Below are 19,712 nucleotides of genomic sequence, written 5' to 3'. Positions count from 1 at the left end.
TGGTGTTTCGTCCCTATACACACTATATTAAAAATTTCAAATGCATATGATCACTATACATTATGCTCCATCATGGGTGAAGGAAAGGGGAGGGGGGTCGTTTATGATTCCTTGATTGTCACTAACGGCTTTCTTTAGTAAGACACCATATACGTTGATCGGACAGATTGCAATGAAATAAATGGACAATCGAGCTGGAAATAACGTTAGATTCCTCTTACCTCTGGCCGATGTGTCTGGAAAAAAAAATCCAATTATTTGATGTCAATCTGCTAGATCCATTTTCCGTTTGTATGACGCAATAAACGGCGAAAGCATATTGATTCTTGCGTCTCGAAAGCGATCCAATGCACTCGAGTGTGTATATTGATCCACGTTACAAGATATCTCTGGCGGAGCGTAACTTGCCCGAAATCCACCAGGCAGCGGTATTGAGGCGTTGCAATATAAGGGTCCAGCTGGATCCCGGAGGCTTCCTGGATGAATTATGAATGCCAATAGCGAATAAAAGAAATAACGATCATAACAACGAGTTTACTCGTTGTTGGCACTCAACGCATGGCGGCCAATAACGAGTACTCGTTATTGGCAATTAATGTGTTAACAATTGTGTGTATTGAGCCGTACTGTATTGTATTGTACCCATTCTGCAATCTGTTAATAAAGTTTTCAATCAATCAATCAATCAATCAATGTTGTATAATGTATAGGTTAAACCAGAGGTAGAAAGGCTCTCATGCAAACGTGTCTGGTTAAATACCTTCTGGCAACAGTCAGGGGGTTTAAAATTCGTCCCCGCGCATGCGCACTATCCAACTACCTACGGAAGGTGCGCATGCGCATGGACGTCCAATCATCTCTCCCGGCCGCGTGTATGCCTTCTACAACGCTGTTCCAGTTCCACGTTGCCGTTTTGCGCTCTGATTGGCCGAGCGCGCGCATGCGCATGAGCCGCGACAAGCCCCTCCGTCGTGCTGCGATAAGGCTTTCGCCAGCCGGGAGAGTAGGCGCCGCGAGCGGCATCGCTGCGCTCTTCAACGCCCCTCCGTGCTCCGGCTTTCAACAGCGGGGAGAGTATTAGGGCTTATGCCGCGAAGCAGTAACACAACAGTGAACACATAGTTAAAGGGGCTATGCGTTATAAATGTCATTTTTCAGTCTCTAGCATTGTATTATAGTAATAGGAGTTCGTATCAATGTGTTTTTGGGCCTAAATACTATATTGACGAATTCCTCAGCTACAGCCCATCCCCTGTTTGCCTCTAGTAAATCAGGTCATGTTGATTTGACGAGCTGGGCAACGTCACAGGGCGCTGTTTATAGCGCAAGGTGATGTGATTGGCTGTGTGGTTTTACCTAATGCCCGCCTCCATTCTTGGTACCTGGAGCCGATACAACCTGGAAACAGAAATTGCCGTCACTCGCCTCAATTTCACGATGAGCAGCAAACCCCGCAGATGTAATGTTCCTGGTTGTAGAGCTACCGAGAAGTCTTTGCACAGTTTCCCCGTTGATGCCGAACTTCGCCAACAATGGAACAAGTTCCTTTTTGGTGACCCTCCAAGTTCCGTTGCAACGTCTAATACTCGGGTTTGTACTGCACATTTCTCCGCCGACGACGTCACCAATCAAGGTATTTTTGATGCTGGAGTGGTCTCCATGTTGGTGCTAACCAAAAGAGCTGTGCCTTCAATACGCGACCCGACACAAGAAATAGTAAGTAGATATGTCGTGTGAGATATGTTATCATAAATACCATCTAACGTTATAGTAACTGCTGCTCTTTATAAAGTAACGTTATAGAAAACTATTGAAGCAAGCTAGTCATAACTTCTAAATAAAAGAACACAACTAGTGAGAGGTAAACAAGGTAACGTTATATTTAGTGGCTTGTATTATATTGTAATTGATTTACGATTTGGTAACTCTTAGGCCACCACAAGTTCCAGCGGCAATGTACGCCTTTCTCCTGCTTCAAGGGACTTCAGTTGCCAGACAGACAACCCAAAGATTCGTTCTGTTGGTACACAGCTTTCTATGAAAACACTTCGTTCGCATGTCAAGAGTCAAGGTAGGTTTGTAACTCAGTGTGATGTAATGTAATAATGTGTAATAATGTGACCCAGAATTGTTTAGATTGGCCCCCTTCACCCACCGCTTTCACCCAAAGCTGTAAAGGAATGTGGATTGTTTGTATAGTGTCCCCCCCCCCCCCCCACCTCCAATGTAAATTACCCAGTATGGTTGTCAATATACAGTATATATACAGTATATACAGTCAAATGTATATACTCCCTTTTCTTGACTCCTTCAGTATCACAAACAGTACTGTATTTGCAAATCAAATTTAGCTCTAGTGTGGTGACCCATGTTGGCGTTACGCCAGAGCAGGTCACAATGTGTGAGTGTGTGAGTGAGTGAGTGAGTGAGTGAGCAAAGTTATCAATAAATCCCTTGTTTGACTAAACTATGTTTTGTAAATAGGTGTTCAGGCGAAAGTCGTGTCGGTCTCGGTGGGGACACAAAATACTGGATACTGGTCTAATCAACAGGGACCATCCACGTCAACACCTGTGAAGGGGTTTAGACCCAGTAAAAGACCACGACTGGAGTCTGATGACGATGACGATGGAGTGACCGACAGCTCGATCGATGTTCCAGAGCCGCCGCAGGATTCCACTTTCAACATTGACTCTTTGATTAGCGAGCCCTCGATTCTAGCGTAAGTTAGTTGTTACAAACATCTCCATGGCCCGTAAAAATACAAAAGCTATATAGTTGTGCCGTGTTATTTATTTGTGTTTTTCTCGAGCAGGGAACCGTCAAAACCAATCTATGAGGTCCAGAAATACATCGTTTACGAAGACAGTCTACTGGAATTATTTCAACAGTGTCCGGTGTGCAATGCTCAATGTCATATCACCAAAACTACGCGAGGGACCTTCTTGGCTGTCTCCCAAGTTTGCCCCGGTTGTAAATACAGCCGTAAATGGGCGAGTCAGCCTCTCATCGGCATCACACCAGCTGGAAATATTCAGCTTTCTGCAGCAGTATTTTTCACTGGCTCATCTTTCACCCAAATGGAGAAGGTATTTGATTTGATTGATTTGATTGACAAGTCAGATATACATTATGTTTTTGTTTGTGATTCACACGTGCATATTAACAAAGCGTTATTCATTTATTCTTTTAGGTCCTAAATGTGTTACACGTCTCCACAATAAAGTACAGAGCGTTTCGGGAACACGCCAAGAAGTTCTTGGAACCTGCTGTTCTAAGTTTGTGGACCAAGGACCAAGACGTTACCCTCGCCAGATTAAGCGAGAAAGAAAGCGTGATAATCGGCGGTGACATGCGAGCCGATAGTCCAGGTTAGAAAAAGCTCCCCAATGACAAATTCCTACTTTATGAATACATTTTTAATATTGCACTACATTGATTGAAATTGTTATTATTATTTTCAACAGGCCACAGTGCTAAGTACGGAAGTTACTCTGTGATGGAACTCGCCACCAATCATGTCATAGACGTCCAACTAATTCAGGTAATTAACAAGTCTGAAGAGACACTGCACCCTTCATTGTGCTCAAACGAACACAAAGCTCTCGGTCTTGAATCTTGAATCGCTGTAGGTGTGAAGTGGTCTGGCTGGCTGTGTGTGTGAGCGGGGTGTGAAGTGGTCTGGCTGGCTGTGTGTGTGAGCGGGGGTTAGGAAATGTTAATTGTGGAATTTTGAAAAGGCTATTTCATTGATCTTCCCTTCCTTGTTCCAGAGCAATGAGGTGGGAGGCAGCTACCATATGGAACTGGAGGGCTTGAGGAGAAGCCTCGCTCTTCTGGACGCCAAATCCGTGACCTTGGACTGTATTGTCACAGACCGTCACCCGCAGATCCAAAAGTACCTGAGAGATCACGACATCAAACACTTCTACGATGTGTGGCACGTGGCCAAAGGTATGTCGAAAGGCATCCCACATTCAATTCCACCCCTCCTACCAACCCCCCCCCCCCCCCCACCCACCCAACCAGTACTGTAATTGCAAATCTGGTATGTCAAAAAATGTAGATGTAGCAGTACTGTCTATCTGTATGTCATGTATGTCATACGACTGTTATGTAATGTTATGTTATGTTATGTAATTCAAGGTCTGTCTAAGAAGCTTGACAAAATTGCACAGGCGAAAGACTGCAAGGTCATAAAAAAGTGGCGCCTGCACATTTCAAACCACCTCTACTGGACAGCTGCCACGTCGAAGTCTGCCGATGAGAGGGTTGCTAGGTGGAAGTCATGTCTCAATCACATGATGAATGTACATGAACACGACGAAGAACCACTCTATCCGCGTTGTCTTCATGCTGACCATGTATCAAGAGATAGTAGCAAGTGGGTTAAACCTGGTATGTCTGTCTGTCTTTCATCATGAATATATACTCAAAATATTTATTTATGTCCTCATTCTAGATTGGTGTGATTTACAAATGTATACTTGCTTGAATAATTCTAATCTACTGTAATATACTCTAATGAAATATCTGAATGCAATTTCTTTTTTACTTTAGACTCAAAACCGGCCCACCAGCTCGAGAAGGTTTTGCTAAACACAAGGATCATCAAAGATGTCGCCAAATTGAGTCCACACCATCAAACGTCTTCATTGGAGTCCTATCACAGTGTGATTTTACGTTTTGCCCCAAAAACGTGGTTTTTTCGTACATAGGAATGCTTTGCAGGTATTTTATATTGTGTACAAATGACTAATTATGGACTCCTGATTTGTCAAATAACTCATTATGTTGCATTAGATAACCTCAGATCAACTACAAATATATTGCTTGTGCTTATTGAAATTTTCCTTTCAGACTATACCTAGCTGCCATGCATTTCAATGAAAACTCAAATCGCCAGCAAGCCATAAACGCTTCTGGAGAGCCGGCGTACAAGATGAGTTTTCCAAAGGCCAAAAAAGGTGGACACACAATAAAACCAAGGAAAATCCCAGCGACATTCAGTAAGTAAAAATATCAACATTTATTATTGCACACACATGACCTATATAAATAGAAAAATATTTCCACTTACAGTGGAATACAATAAATTGAATAAATAATAACCTTTTTAACATGACAAAACAAATAACAATTTCTCATTTACAGACTATGTCAACCAGCTGATGGCGCTCCTGTTTGACTCCGTCCTTCGTGACCCCCAACAATATATCCAGGTGGTAGAGGCGATTGCCATCCCAGAACCTTTGTGCGCACAGTTCGACAGGCCTTCCATGGAAGAAGCGGTTGCCGGCTATGTGTCACGATTCAATCCTGTACCGGTCTGAAGCCAGTATAGACACCATCAACATCCGGAAATTCTGTGCGGATTCGAACCACGACACAGGATGGGATTACTACTCTCACTCTGCGGCCTAAGTAGCCGAAGCACCACGCGACAAAGCATCTGTACGCGATATATCTGAAACGGCTGAAGAAAATCAAGTATTATATTTATGCACAAATAAAATAAAAAAAAAAGCTGGGAAATAACCATTTGTCATGTCATGTCATTGGACAGTAGCAAGCATTGATTATATGTGATGTGCAATAAGGATTAGATTGTGTTTGCAAGAAAGATTAGTATAGTCTGAGAGATGCAAGATGGAGAAACACCTGTAAAAAAATATATAAATCTGTAATAAATATTATTTACTTATTGATTCCGCTTTCTGGTATCCGGCCAAAATCTGCCTTGTAGATATTAGTTGCCATTTGGATGGTATAGGGGTTGAAGCACACTGGATCCAATCCCGGATGATCAACCATGCACAGTAGTCCAGTTGGTTCCTGGTTAATTCGACGTCTGACCTATATATATAGAAAATTAAATCGTTAGCCATATGCATGGTTTTCAGTGCTACCAAGATGCAAGTTTGTGTTACTACTTTACCTGTGGAACTTCCATGCAGCATACATTCTCAGTCTCTGTTGGCATCCGTTCACAATTTCCGCACGTGCACCTAGTAGATTTGAGGGTGAATGAAATTATCAATCAATGGAGGCCAGAGAAAGACTTTCGTCTTGTTTACATCAGGGTCCCCCAATTTCAATCGTCAAGTACAGTTAGTGTCAGTCAGTACAATCAGTCACACTGTTCACAGAAGCAACAGTCAATCATCTTTATCTTTCAGTCACACTGTTCACAGAAGCAACAGTCAGTCATCTTTATCTTTCAGTCACACTGTTCACAGAAGCAACAGTCAATCATCTTTATCTTTCAGTCACACTGTTCACAGAAGCAACAGTCAATCATCTTTATCTTTCAGTCACACTGTTCACAGAAGCAACAGTCAGTCATCTTTATCTTTCAGTCACACTGTTCACAGAAGCAACAGTCAATCATCTTTATCTTTCAGTCACACTGTTCACAGAAGCAACAGTCTCCGAGCAGAGACTCTCATCGGGACAGAGTGTGTGTTTTCGACGGGCCGCGCGCTTCAGAAGTACACAACTATTATATAACAGTAAGTAACTAATAGTGCAATTAATCAACTTACCAATCGGAAACGATGTAACGTAAGCCTCGATCGCTGTTGTTTGGGGGTTAGTGTCAGTACAATCTAACGTTAGTGAGTGTGTGTTTTCGACGGGCCGCGCGCAACAGAAGTACACAACTATTATATAACAGTAAGTAACTAATAGTGCAATTAATCAACTTACCAATCGGAAACGATGTAATGTAAGCCTCGCTGTAGCAAATCGCCTTCTTCTTCTTCTTCGGGATCAAACTGTGGGTCGCTCTCTGGATCCCAAACATAATGTACAGCCATGTTGTATTAGTTAGTAAAATCGGTATATGTTTTTGCGTGTCGAAATAAAAACCTGAAACCTAAGACCTCAGACCTCTACCTGGATGGAATGACGGGGAGATGGGCGGAGCTATTTGGTGGGTGGCTGTCACTCAAAGTGTGGGTGGAGCCAAGCCAAATAATAGCCTGATTTCATGAGGCTGAAAAATGCTGGTTTTGAGTACAAGATTAGAAATATAAAACAATGATTATTTTTGGAATAAAAATTACACATGTGTTACATAGACTCACAGGAAGTGTGTAAAGTTGCCCAAATAGTGCTAGGAATAGCACTGCATGACACCTTTAAGTACGACTGACGGATGCATTGCAACTATGTGTTCACTGTTGTGTTACTGCTTCTCGGCATAATAAGACCGTCTCTGGCTTCATCCAGCAGACACCATGGCGAGCTCAGCGATGCCGCTCGCGGCAGCATACTCTCCCCTCTGTTGAAAGCTTATCGCAGCACGGAGGGTCGTGGACCCGCAACGCAGCCGCGAAGGCGGCGATGAAGCCCAAGTCGCGCGATTTTTTATTGGTTTGTCATGACAAACCAATTACATAATCCAACATATGTGTAAAGAAACAACATATTCCAGTTAACGGTATATTTTTTTAATGATTGCTTACGGTATAAATTAGGTTAACTGGAGCTTAGTATTGCTGCCTGGCTGAGGGCCGCGTCGCGGCTCATGCGCATGCGCGCGCTCGGCCAATCAGAGCGCAAAACGGCAACGCGGAACTGGAACAGCGTTGTAGAAGGCATACACGCCTCCTGGCCAAATCCGTCCAATCATCTGTGATGTGAGACAGGTGCGGCAGGTGATGGTTCTTCATAGCTGCAGTGCAGACACACCCTACTCTACCTGGATCACTTCACTGAGCATCTCGAGGGGGCGAGTAGCCTGAACTGAAGTTCTCCAACCGAGGTTTGTTGAGACGCTGATACTGTTCTACACTGAGTTCACCGGCCGTTTGCAGCTCGTCCTAATTAGCTGTTCTGTGCAGTCGGTGATGTTTTGTGTGATTGATTCTAGAGACTGTCTGGACTTGAACACATTCGGCTTTATGACAAGTAAACTATCAGAGATATGTCAAAAACAGACGTCTAAACTGTTTTCTGACTGATGTTAAAAGCAAGACTTCTTGTGCAGGAATCGCTCCTGCTTTACTCGCACTCAGGGGCGTAGCTGGGGGGGGGGGGTAGCTTAGGATGATTCCAAGGGCCCAGCACTGGGGGGCCCCCCAAAAAAAATATATATATTATTTTTTTACTAGACATCACTCAGGTGTATTATTGATGCTCTCATTGATACTATGTTTGTTTCTGAAGTGTGTGTGTGTGTGTGTGTGAGATATATAGAGAGAGAGGGGGGGCTTTGGTAGACTATTGCATTGGTCCATTCATTGAAGATGAACGCAATGCGACATCCTTTACTAGGCTCACCCACCAACAGTGCAGGTGCTGAACTGCTGATCCGAATGTATAGGTAAAAACCATATTATGCGTTTTCATCAATAAAAAAATGGCCAAAAATATTTCCGCTCGCGCGCTCGCTTTCACTGGGGGCCTACAAATACATTCTTTCATGGGGCCCAGAATATGGAGCTACACCCCTGCTCGCACTGCTAAACGCTCTAGTCCAAATGTCCATTATCTCATCGTTTTGACTATGGTGATGTCATTTACAAGATTGTCCTCCGCTTTAATGTTTTGTATCACTCGGCAATTAGGTTTGCTACAAATGCTCCCTTTTCAACACATCATTGTGACTTGTACACATCTGTAAATTGGCCATTGTTACACTCTTATGATAAATGCATTGGCTTACTGTACACTCATTTGCAAAACCCTCCTTGGTCTGACCCCTCCTTATTTGATACACTTCCAATACTTGTAATGTTTTGGACATTTACCGGGGCCCGTTTCTAATTGCAGCCTCCCGTAGGTGCTCTTTAAGAGCGGTTTTGAAAGTGGGTAGGGATTCACATTCCTTTACGGCTGTGGGTAGGGCGTTCCACATTGTTGTGGCATAATTGTGAAACGTGTTTAGTCCCTTGTTTGAGCCGAGTCTGGGTTGAACATTGTCTTGTCTACATTTATGTTTTTGTTTTATATTTTCAAGTACTGTAGGATTTCACAAGATGGCCGCCAACCCTGATCTGCTGTGATGGGAGAGTTGATTGCTGCAGGGGGTAATTGGCAGCAATGAAATTCAGGTGTGAATGCCATCTTGGGGTGGAATATGCAAAGAGAAATATTCTTTGCAGTGGAAGGATTGGTTTCCTTCAGTGGGAGAAGAATGCCCATTTAGATGAGGGTTCAGTGAAGGAGTCGCCTCAGAGACGCCATTGGTATGTTTTGTGGTTTTGGTAATTGTCTATTTAAATGACTATAATTTATACCTGTAAAAGGCTGGGTTGTTGGCAATTGTGGGAATAATTCCAATTATTAATGTTTGAATGTACTGTGTAACTAAATAGCTAGGTGATGCCAATTGGTTTTGTGTATTTGGGTTGAATTTGTTCCAGTGTGATCAAATAACAATTGTTTGGTAAATTAATTTGGTTAAGTGAAATTCAAACACTTTGGTTTGAAAAATGTATTTGGTCTGTTTAAATTCAAAGTAAAATATAATGTTTAATGAAAAGACTACAATTAAAGGACATATAGTTTATTAGCATGCAATTGTAGAGTGGCAAATTTTCTGTCTTTTAAAAAAAAGTTTTTAACCTACTTTCAACCCAAATGATTTCAATGATGCTACTTTCAACCAACATGATTTCAATGATGTGTGGAAACGATGAACAGTCATTAAATCTGGAAATTGGAGTAGAGTTGTCCAGCGTCCTCTGTTGATGTTTCAAGCCATTTTTCAAGTGTGGGCAGCACTGATGCCAAAAAAACACATGACTTGACAAGCATGATTTGTGGAACTCCCTCTGGTGTTGTGGTCGTGGAATTTACTGACCTTTGGGAAGTATTTCGACATGTACATGGGTATCTTATTGGTGTAGTATATCTTGTAGACCAGGCCCATTGCAAGTTGCTGTACTCTGTCGTCTACTCTAAGCCATCCTAGGTTGTCAAAATGGGCAGGGGTGAGGTGGGTTTTAGGAGTAAGGCCAAGCGGTAGTCTGACCAGTTTGTTTTGTGATGTTTGTAATCTTGTTTTTAGGGCCTTTGAGGTACTTTGGTACCATGAGGTGCAAGCATAGTCGTAGTACCCTTGAATGAGTGCTCCTGCCAGAGTCTTCAGGTATTCTTGTACAAGCATCTAGTTTGTTGGTTGACTTTATTGATTACATTGGTAGCCATTTTGTCACAGGAAAGATTTACCTCTAGGATGGAACCCAGGTAAGTAATTTCATCTTTCCTTGTGACAATATTGTCACCCACTGTAACGGAGAAGCTGTTGGCCTTGCTGAGTTTGTAACGGGAGAAGCTGTTGGCCTTGCTGAGTTTGTTATTTGATCCAAAGAGAATGGATTCTGTTTTACCAGGTGTAATGATAGTTTGTTTGATCCCCCTCACTACTTTGAAGGACTGTGTTGATACGCACCTGCAACTGTCACCCAGCCTTTTAACTAATTTTGTCTGTTCTGCTTCATGTATTGCATGCCTTGCAATTTATTTGGTGGTTTGTGTTTTTGATTAATCTGTGATGTATGTATTTGTCTCTTATCTGTGATGTATGTATCATTTTCTATTTTTGAATTATATCCCTGTTGCCCTTCGAGTGGTAATTTTTTGTCCTCTCACCAGGACCCTTTGTCCTCTCACCAAGTCCTTCTGTCCTCTCACCAGGTCCTTCTGTCCTCTCACCAGGACCCTTTGTCTTCCCACCACGTCCTTCTGTCCTCTCACCAGGTCCTTCTGTCCTCTCACCAGGTCCTTTTGTCTTCTCACCAAGTCCTTCTGTCCTCTCACCAGGTCCTTCTGTCCTCTCACCAGGTCCTTTTGTCTTCTCACCAGGCTGTCATTGTACGGTAAATAAGAATTTATTCTTAATTGACTTGCCTGGTTAAATAACATAAATGTCTGGATTTGAATGTGCAGAATGATTGTTGAAACGACGGTGGACATTGTATACTTTTGGTTGTACTTTTAATATACTTTTGGTTGTACTTTTAGGGGCGATAGTGGCTCAAGAGGTAGAGCGGTTTGTGGTAATCGGAAGGTTCCTGGTTCGATTCCATATCCTTGAGCAAAGGCACTTAATAACCCCTAATTGCTCCTGATGAGCAGGTTGGCACTTTGCATGGTTTTCTCCGCCGTCGGTGTGAATGTGAGGCATCGGTTGTAAAGCGCTTTGAGTAAAAGCTGTTCTATATAAATGCAGCCATTTACTTTACTATAATCTTATTTTTAATGTCTCCTCAGATCTGAAGCGTGTCGATGCTGATGGAGGGTGTAACTGAGGGGTTACAAAACCCTGACTGTATTAAAGATTGTGATAGATTAAACCACTGCTAGGTATGTACTTTAATTACTGGCCAGACAGTACATCGAATATAGATGGTGAACACTCATAAGAACACGGCATTGACAAAGAAATAGTATTTGAGGGTATTTTATTATTATGCAACATTAGGTTACAGAATGAGAATTAGGGTCACGCTTGTATGGCGAAGAATATGCATAAAGTCAGTCAGTAGCATGAGTCACTGGGAATAGCAGGATTCCTACGATGGGTCTAGGTTGACGCCACCTGGCGTATAATAGCAATTATAGAAGGCAACGCTGGTACCGCCTGGAGACACTGGGTTCCTCTCAGAGTTGTAAGGTCTAGAGGATAGAGGAATGTTCGGATACTCAGTCTGATTCAATGAAGAATAAAGGGACTCCACGTACAGAAGTCAGTCCTTGTAAATCCAACGATCAGCAGCAAAAGCAATAACTGTAATCCAAATGCTCGATAGCAATGATGACAGCTAGCCAGCCTCTGTCCATGAGGCCAGCCCGAGTGTAATCCTCACAAGGTTGAATCCCAAACGATAGTGGAAATCAACGAGGCTCTTCTCCGGGTAACACCTTCCAAATCAATATAATCCAACCAGTAATGGTTCTGCAATCGCCGCCGCTGGTTCTCCTGTGCACATGTCCAACGGTTCTCCGACTAGGCCTCCTCGGGTGCTGGCGATGTATTTAGGCCACACACCCTGGCTAAGGTTCACTAGCTAAACACGACGAACCGCTGGGTAATGCTACACACGAACGAACTGTGGTTGCACGATATACAATAAATGAACGACTATTTACTTCACATTAAACTAGGTCGAACTTGACGTTACTGCATTAAACTCTGACACTTTACTATTCTATTCGCACATGTTCTCAACGCACGGTTGCTCACTTCACTACCCGCTGACTCGGGATGAACTTGATGAACGAACTTGTCACACTGCTGCTGTGCGCACCTTGCGCCGTATATATACTTAAGTGGCTATCTAGTCCCAAACCTCAGTTCTTGTCTTGGATCAATACGCTGTCTCCGGGCATGTTACGACATGCCTGAGCTTGTCTTTGAACCTGACGTTGGGGGCTTGCGAGCTGGCGCCTAGGGCGCTATCCAATAAGGAGAGCGAATATCACTATGGTTCGAACGCAGGTAAAGGGATATTCCGTGTATATATATAAATAATATACAATGTATATAAAACAATATATGTAGAAGATTCTCAGCTTTAATCTGGCCCTTCACAACAGAGGGCGTGTTGCTTATAAAGGCTGCCGGACTTTCCCCACCTCCTCCTCCCCCCCCCATCGGTGTTCCCCCCCCCCTCCCCCTCCCCCCCTCCTTCTCGATGTGTAGGCCCACTTCGGCACATGAAGAGCATGAACTGGGTTCCCTGCCAGAGTGTTCTGGGGAAACAGAATGTCTTCACATCTCGGCTGCTGAAGAAGAACTTGGAGCTGGACTTTCAGTCCATGGAGGAGCTGTTCCGTCACGAGGACCATCATCAGCGCCAGCCGTGCCTGGAGAGGAACCAGAGCTCCGGGAACCTGAGGAACCGGGCTGGCTCTGCCCAGGAGGCGCAGGTGAGCGTCCACCTCACAGGACACTGGTGCCGTAAGCGCTATGTTTTTGTTATATAAAATAATACATTCTGACCGCCATCACTGATATAGAGTGTCTGGTCAGTAACATGGGTCTCCCAGTCCCTCCACCCTGCAGTAAACAGCCATCACTGATACAGAGTGTCTGGTCACAGTGGTCAGTAACATGGGTCTCCCAGTCCCTCCACTCTGCAGTAAACAGCCATCACTGATTTTAGAGTTTGGTCAGTAACATGGGACTCCCAGTCCCTCCGCTCTGCAGTAAACAGCCATCACTGATATAGAGTGTCTGGTCAGTAACATGGATCTCTCAGTCTCTCCACTCTGCAGTAAACGCTAAATACATTTCCTGGTATCCCATTCCCACGTTATCCAATCGGGAGAGAACTCCACACTGCAAATATAAACTAATATGCGCTTTGATAAAAGTATAATAATCTACGAGTGCAGTAACCGAATTTGACTTGGCAAGATTTCTTGAAATAAGTAAAAATATCTAGGGTTCTCTCTCCTGATTGGATAAAGTGGGAACTGGATACTAGAACATTTATTTTGTGTTTACTGCAGAGGGACTGGGAGACCCATGTTACTGACCAGACACTATATATAAGCACTCGCCTACCACCGCAGAGTGGTGGGGGTTGTGTCCTATTTTTTGCAAACAGCGACTCCTACTGGACGGGTCGGGCCGCCTGTTCAGCAGGGTGGGGATCTGGGGGAAATGGCGTGAACCTCCGCATGGGTTACGTTCCCCCAGTGAAACGCTTCCCTGACGGGTGAAAAGAAGCGGCTGGCGACTTCACATGTATAACCCTTTATTTCTAGAAGACGATGGCAACAATAGGCATGAAGATGTGTTGATGAGTCTTTCTCTTCAGGTCTCAATACTCGACTCCCAGAAGAGCATGAATATCGGGATCTTCTTGAAACTTCAAGAGGTAATGAAACCGTTGAGCCTGTCTTGAGTCCTTGCATGTCTCTGGTGTGGGTCCTGTGAAGGGTAATTTCACATCCCCTCCTCCTCCACCTTCCCCCCTCCTCCTCCTCCTCCTCCTCCTTCCCTCCTCCTCCTCCCCCCCCTCCTCTATTTGTGAGGTCAGGATTTCTGTTTAAATGTGAAGGGTAATTTCACATTCTTAATCCCCACAACAGGGTTGATCGTGAAGTCATGTTATCCTTCTCTCAAAAACTGTTAAAACACTATATCCATTCATTATATTCAGAGCAGGCCAGATAACGCTTGCATCCAAGGCCGCAGCGAGCCCTCCTCAAAAGCCCATTCCATTTGACTCCCTAAATGACCATATAAAGTCAACCCAATCAGAGACGAGCAAGGCGTCTCTATTCCACTGTGTTAAAACACATGACACTTTGCTTTTTGTCACTTTCACTCTGACAGACCTGTGAATATGCACTCTGACAGACTGAAAGTCCGTCCGTATGGGCGTACTGTATTATTTTCTTTTCCAATAAACCTGTATTGTATTCATTTAACGTGAGTATTCCGGCTGTCTCTTTCTGCTCCTGTTTTATTATTTCAGAATATCTAATTCGCAGTGTGACACTGTTTTAGGCTGCTGGATGTCCGTGGAGAACCTGGTGGTTTGCACTCTGATTTAAGGCCAATCTCTTGTCTCTGTATTTCATTTAACCATCCCTGGAGACGTCAAAAATCCACCACAGTCCCCATGTGTCTCTGGTGTGGCTCCCTGTGTGGGTCCCCATGTGTCTCTGGTGTGGGTCCCTGTGTATCTCTGGTGGGTCCTCACGTGTCTGTTAGGTCTCCATGTGTCTCTGGTGTGGGTCCCTGTGTATCCTCGCATGTCTGTTAGGTCTCCATGTGTTTCTGGTGGGTCCTCGCGTGTCTGTTAGGTCATACGTTTAGTTTGAACACGTCATTAGAACGGTGTTATTTCTAGCGGATGTCTGTGCTAGAGACGCACGCTGTTGAAGCAGCGGTTTATGTATCTAAACCTCATCAAACTTATGGCCCTTCAGTCCAGCCAGCGCTGACTTTGACTACCAAATGATCTGTACGTGGGTCTCCGACTCTCCGTAGAGAAGAGCTCTACATGTTTGCTTTGTGTTGACCTAACGACTTCACATGGAAACGATGAAGGGTTCAATAAACCCTCGAAAAAGAGATCTTTGATCTCAAGTGACTACCTGGTAAAATAAAGGTAAAATAAAAAAAGCCACTGGCATTGATTGAAAACTTTAAACAGATTGCAGAATGGGTACAGTACAGCTCAATACACACTTGTGAACCCTTTCACTGCCACACAACAGAAGGTTAACCCTTTACTATCACACAACCGTCGCAGTGAAAGGGTTAACCGTTTAGTAGTGCGGCAGTGAAAGGGTTAAGGGGATGCAGACCAGAGACTTTCGTCTTGTTTACATCTGGGTCCCCCATTTTCAATTCATCGCAGGACTTTTCCAAGGCAGAATACATTACATTTAGTTTTGTAATGTGAAGTACAATTAGTTGATTTGACAGAATGCAAGGGGGTTTGTAATCACATGTGTAAAATAAGATATACCTTTAGTGATCCTCTTGAGTAAATGATGGCAGCATGGGGGAGGTACAGGTATGGGCAGGGTAATAGTAAGACTAAATATAGGCAATAACATTTAATCTGAATATAAAAGTGTGAGAAAAAGAAACTGTGTAGACAATATATAACTCTGAATATGAAATAAACAGTATTGTTTAAATGTACAACATAGGCCAGTTCGCTGGAAACTCCCTAATTCACCTCTATGCTGATGACAGTCCTGTACACCTCTTGTCCCTCCCCGGATGCTGTCCTGAAAACTATCTAGGAGAGTTTTCAAAAATCCAAACTGGTTTCTCCGCCCTTTGCCTGGTCCTAAACACCAGCAAGACCAAAGTTATGTGGTTCGGCCACAAGGGTGCCTCCCAGACTGACACCATTGTAGCCGCCGATGGCAAAAAGCTTGAACTGGTCACCTCTTATAAATACCTGGGAGTGTGGATCGACACCAAACTCTCCTTCTCTGAACACCTAACTAAACTGCAGGCCAAAGTCAAAGCAAGGCTTAGCTTTCTGTATAGGAACGGTTCCTCCTTCACTACATCTGCTAAACTCACCCTGGTCCAGATGACTGTCCTGCCGTTATTTGACTTTAGTGATGTAATCTACCGCTTGGCCTGTAAAGGTGATCTAGAGCGCTTAGATATCCTATATCACTCCGCCATTCGCTTCGCTACCAATGCCCCCTACAGGACCCACCACTGCGAGCTATACTCCCTAGTAAACTGGCCCTCCCTGGAAATTAGACGCAACATCCACTGGCTGGCCTTTGTATAGAAAACACTTCTAGGCCGTACTCCCCCTTACCTTACTCGCCTAGTCCACCCTTGTCCACTCCCGAATTACCACACCCGGTCAGCCACACATATCCTGGTAAACGCCCCCCATGCCAACTCCTCACAAGGCTGTTCCTCCTTACAGTGGAACACACTACAAAAAACCTTAAATATGGAAATGTTTAATTTGATTGTTTAAGGAAACTTTAACAACTCCCTAGAGCACTCGTGTAGCTGCTTCTCCGTGAGCTAACACCATGCTGCCATTATTGTTCTGTTGTCTGTCAGTTGTTGTTCAGTTTAGTTGTTGCTCTGCCTTTTTAATAATGTTCCTTTGTGTTTTTATTTTAATTTTATCCCCTTTCCCCTAGGGGGCTTTTTACCCCCAAATAGGCCGTTATTGAAAATAAGAACCTGTTCTTAACTATACTATACTATACAACTAAAGGTTTGATAATGATGAAATTATTTCAATGCAAATAGTTTGGCAGCACCTAGTCGTTACTTTTACATTTAGCTGACTTCTTTATCCAAAGCGACTTACAGGTTCTGTACGACAGGTCAGCAGGAATGGTACAACTCTGGCAGCTGAGTAACGGTGTTCATCAACAGTTGGAACTTGGGTGCTGCAGTGTTGAGTGCATAGTAGTAGACATATTGGTAGTAATATAGGCAAGGAAGATTATCTAGTGGAAAAGTGCATGATAGACAGGTTAGTTATCCATGTCTCTGAGCGGATCTCGGCCTGTCTGTCCGACATCTCTGCCTGGATAACGACCACCTCAAACTGAACCTAAGCAAAACTGAGTTACTTTACCTGCCGGCCAAATCCTCCTCCCTGACCGACCTTTCCGTCACAGTGGAGAATGTAGCCACGGCTTCGTCCCCGACTGCCGAGAACCTGGACCAGCGGAACTTTGCAGCTACAACCAGAACCTGCAGATTCCTTCTGAGCAACGTCGGAAGGATCCGCCCCTTCCTGACAAAAGAAGCCACCCAACTCCTCGTCCAATCAACAGTCATCTCCAGTGGTGCAGTGGCAAATTGACAGTAGGTCAAACGCTCCACGCGCGTGCGTGCGCATGCACAGTTTTTTTGGCTGCTCTCGTCCTGCAGCTGGATACTATTGCCTCACAGCGCGGCCGTCAGCGCGCGGCCCAGAGAGCGCCGCTGGCTCTGCGGCTCTGCAGCTGCATGCTTCTCCGGGAGTCCGGTTGGATAATGCCATGTAAAAAGCGATTGCGCGTACTTCAGCCTCAGTGACCGAGGTATAACGCCGTTATACCGAGTTATACCAGCACTGCACCACTGGTCATCTCCCGCCTCGACTACTGCAACGCACTGCTTGCTGGCCTTCCAACCACTCTCACCAAGACTCTTCAACTCATTCAGAACGCAGCCGCCCGCCTGATCTCAAACCTACCGAAGTCACCCCACTTCTTAGAGACCTGCACTGGCTCCCCATGGTCGCACGAATCCACTTCAAGGCCCTTGACCTGGCATATCGTGCGGCGAAGGGAATGACTCCCACCTACCTCCGGTCAATGGTCTCTAACTACACACCCTCAAGACCGCTATGCTCTGCATCCTCAGACCCACTCCAATCCGAGCTCCGGGAGAGTCGTCAAAGAAGCCGCCTATTCTCGGTCCTTGCCCCACAATGGTGGAACGAACTTCCCACCACAATTGCGACTGCCAAAATCTTTCGCCATCGACTGAAGACTCACTTTTTCAATAAATATCTGAAATGAAGAGAAAAACATAACCTTACTGCAGACCAGGCTGCAGAAACAAATTAGTGGGGGGGCATAACATTTTCTCGGGGGGGCACAATGGTTTTTCAACACAGGTTCCCTTTTATACGTTTCAGCTGGGACAGCGGCGCTGTGGCTTGCTTGGCGCTGCCCACGGTGCTGAACTAAACAGCAGAGAGGCAATTGAAAAATCTAATTTCTCTCTATCTTAAGAACTTTCACTTATACAAAAACAGACTGAACGGATATATATAGCAGACCTGCTGGGGCAGCGGACTGAGAGCAGGGGACACAAACAGGCTGGATAAGATGGTCAAGAAGGCCAGTAGCGTGGTTTGGGTGGAGCTGGACTCTAGCGAGGGTGGCGGAGAGGAGGAGCCTTGCTAAGCTCCAGGCCATCAGGGAAAACCCCTCCCACCCACTATACACAGACTTGGCTGACAGGAGGAGCATGTTCAGTGCCAGGCTCACACTACCTAAATGCAGCACTGAACGGCACAGGAAGTCCTTCATTCCGACAGTCATCAGACTATACAATGCATCACTGTGCCTCACTGCATCACTGAGCACAGAGTGACAGTTACCATCTTCCTGGACTCTTGCTTTTTAAACAGCACTGTGCATTATTACACCTACTGTAGACTTCAGTATATTTTTACTGTATTTATTTACTGTATCTTTTATTCTATTTTTATTCTATTTAATTTTATTCTATTCTTAGGCCATTTGTTTTGTTGTTCTTATTCGTGACTTGTTCTGTCTAAATGTTTAATGTTGAGTGATTTGCAGTGTCAAATCTCCCTCAGGATAATACATTTCTATTCTATTCTATTCTCTATCTTTTAAAAGTCTCCATTTATTCAACACTTCTGAATTCACTGACAAACTGAACTGAACTGACAAAAATAAGGTGCATAAAAAAGCAAACAAAATTCCTCCACAGGCTACTCACCATCATAAGTAGAGCGGCAAGCGGTGTTTGGGGACAGAGTGAAATCTTCTTAAAACACTGCCCCTCCACTCATTCCTGAACTTTTTTGTTAAGTCCTTCTCAAATGCCAACTGAATAAAATTGGCCTTAGTTGCGTTGATGAAGCATACTAAAGCGATGTTCTGTAAAGACGTTCTTGAGGGTAGAAAACGAATTCTCACAGAGTGCCGTGCTAGCTTCAGTAGTGTTGTTGTTGACATCAGTGCCCACTAGGGCTGTCCCCGACTAAGGATTTGGATAGTTGACTTTGATTGAAAAAAAAAAAACGCTTATTTTTTTTTTTCAGGGTGGGCACAGCTGACTCAGTGGGCGGGCCCGGCCCCCTAATGCCCGCCCATGGCGCCGGGACTGTTACTGTCAGACACTCTTCCTAATATACTAACATACACTAGCACTCAAGTTTGAACACTTTGAACATTGTTACTCAGCTGATAGAGTTGTACCCTTCCTGCTGACTTGTCGTACAAAACTTGTAAGTCACTTTGGATAAAAGCGTCTGCTAAATGACTAAATGTAAATGGACTACCAGAACCATCGTTGATCATCAAAACAGCGACTAACTGACTAACCAAAAGACTGCACGTTGATCATGTCTAACGTTATGAATTACAATCATGTAGTTTGCCAACCAAGATGTCTGTGATGATGACTTGTGTCTTCAACTACAGGCCAGTGAGCGACATGATGGAGGACATTCAACAAGGGAACTGGCTGGGCTTTGAAGCCGGAAAAC

This window comes from Notolepis coatsorum (assembly GCF_963971535.1).
Source record: "Notolepis coatsorum genome assembly, chromosome: 1".
Lineage (NCBI taxonomy): Eukaryota > Metazoa > Chordata > Actinopteri > Aulopiformes > Paralepididae > Notolepis > Notolepis coatsorum.
The sequence above is the reverse complement of the archived record's forward strand: the minus strand, read 5'-3'. Positions refer to the sequence as shown.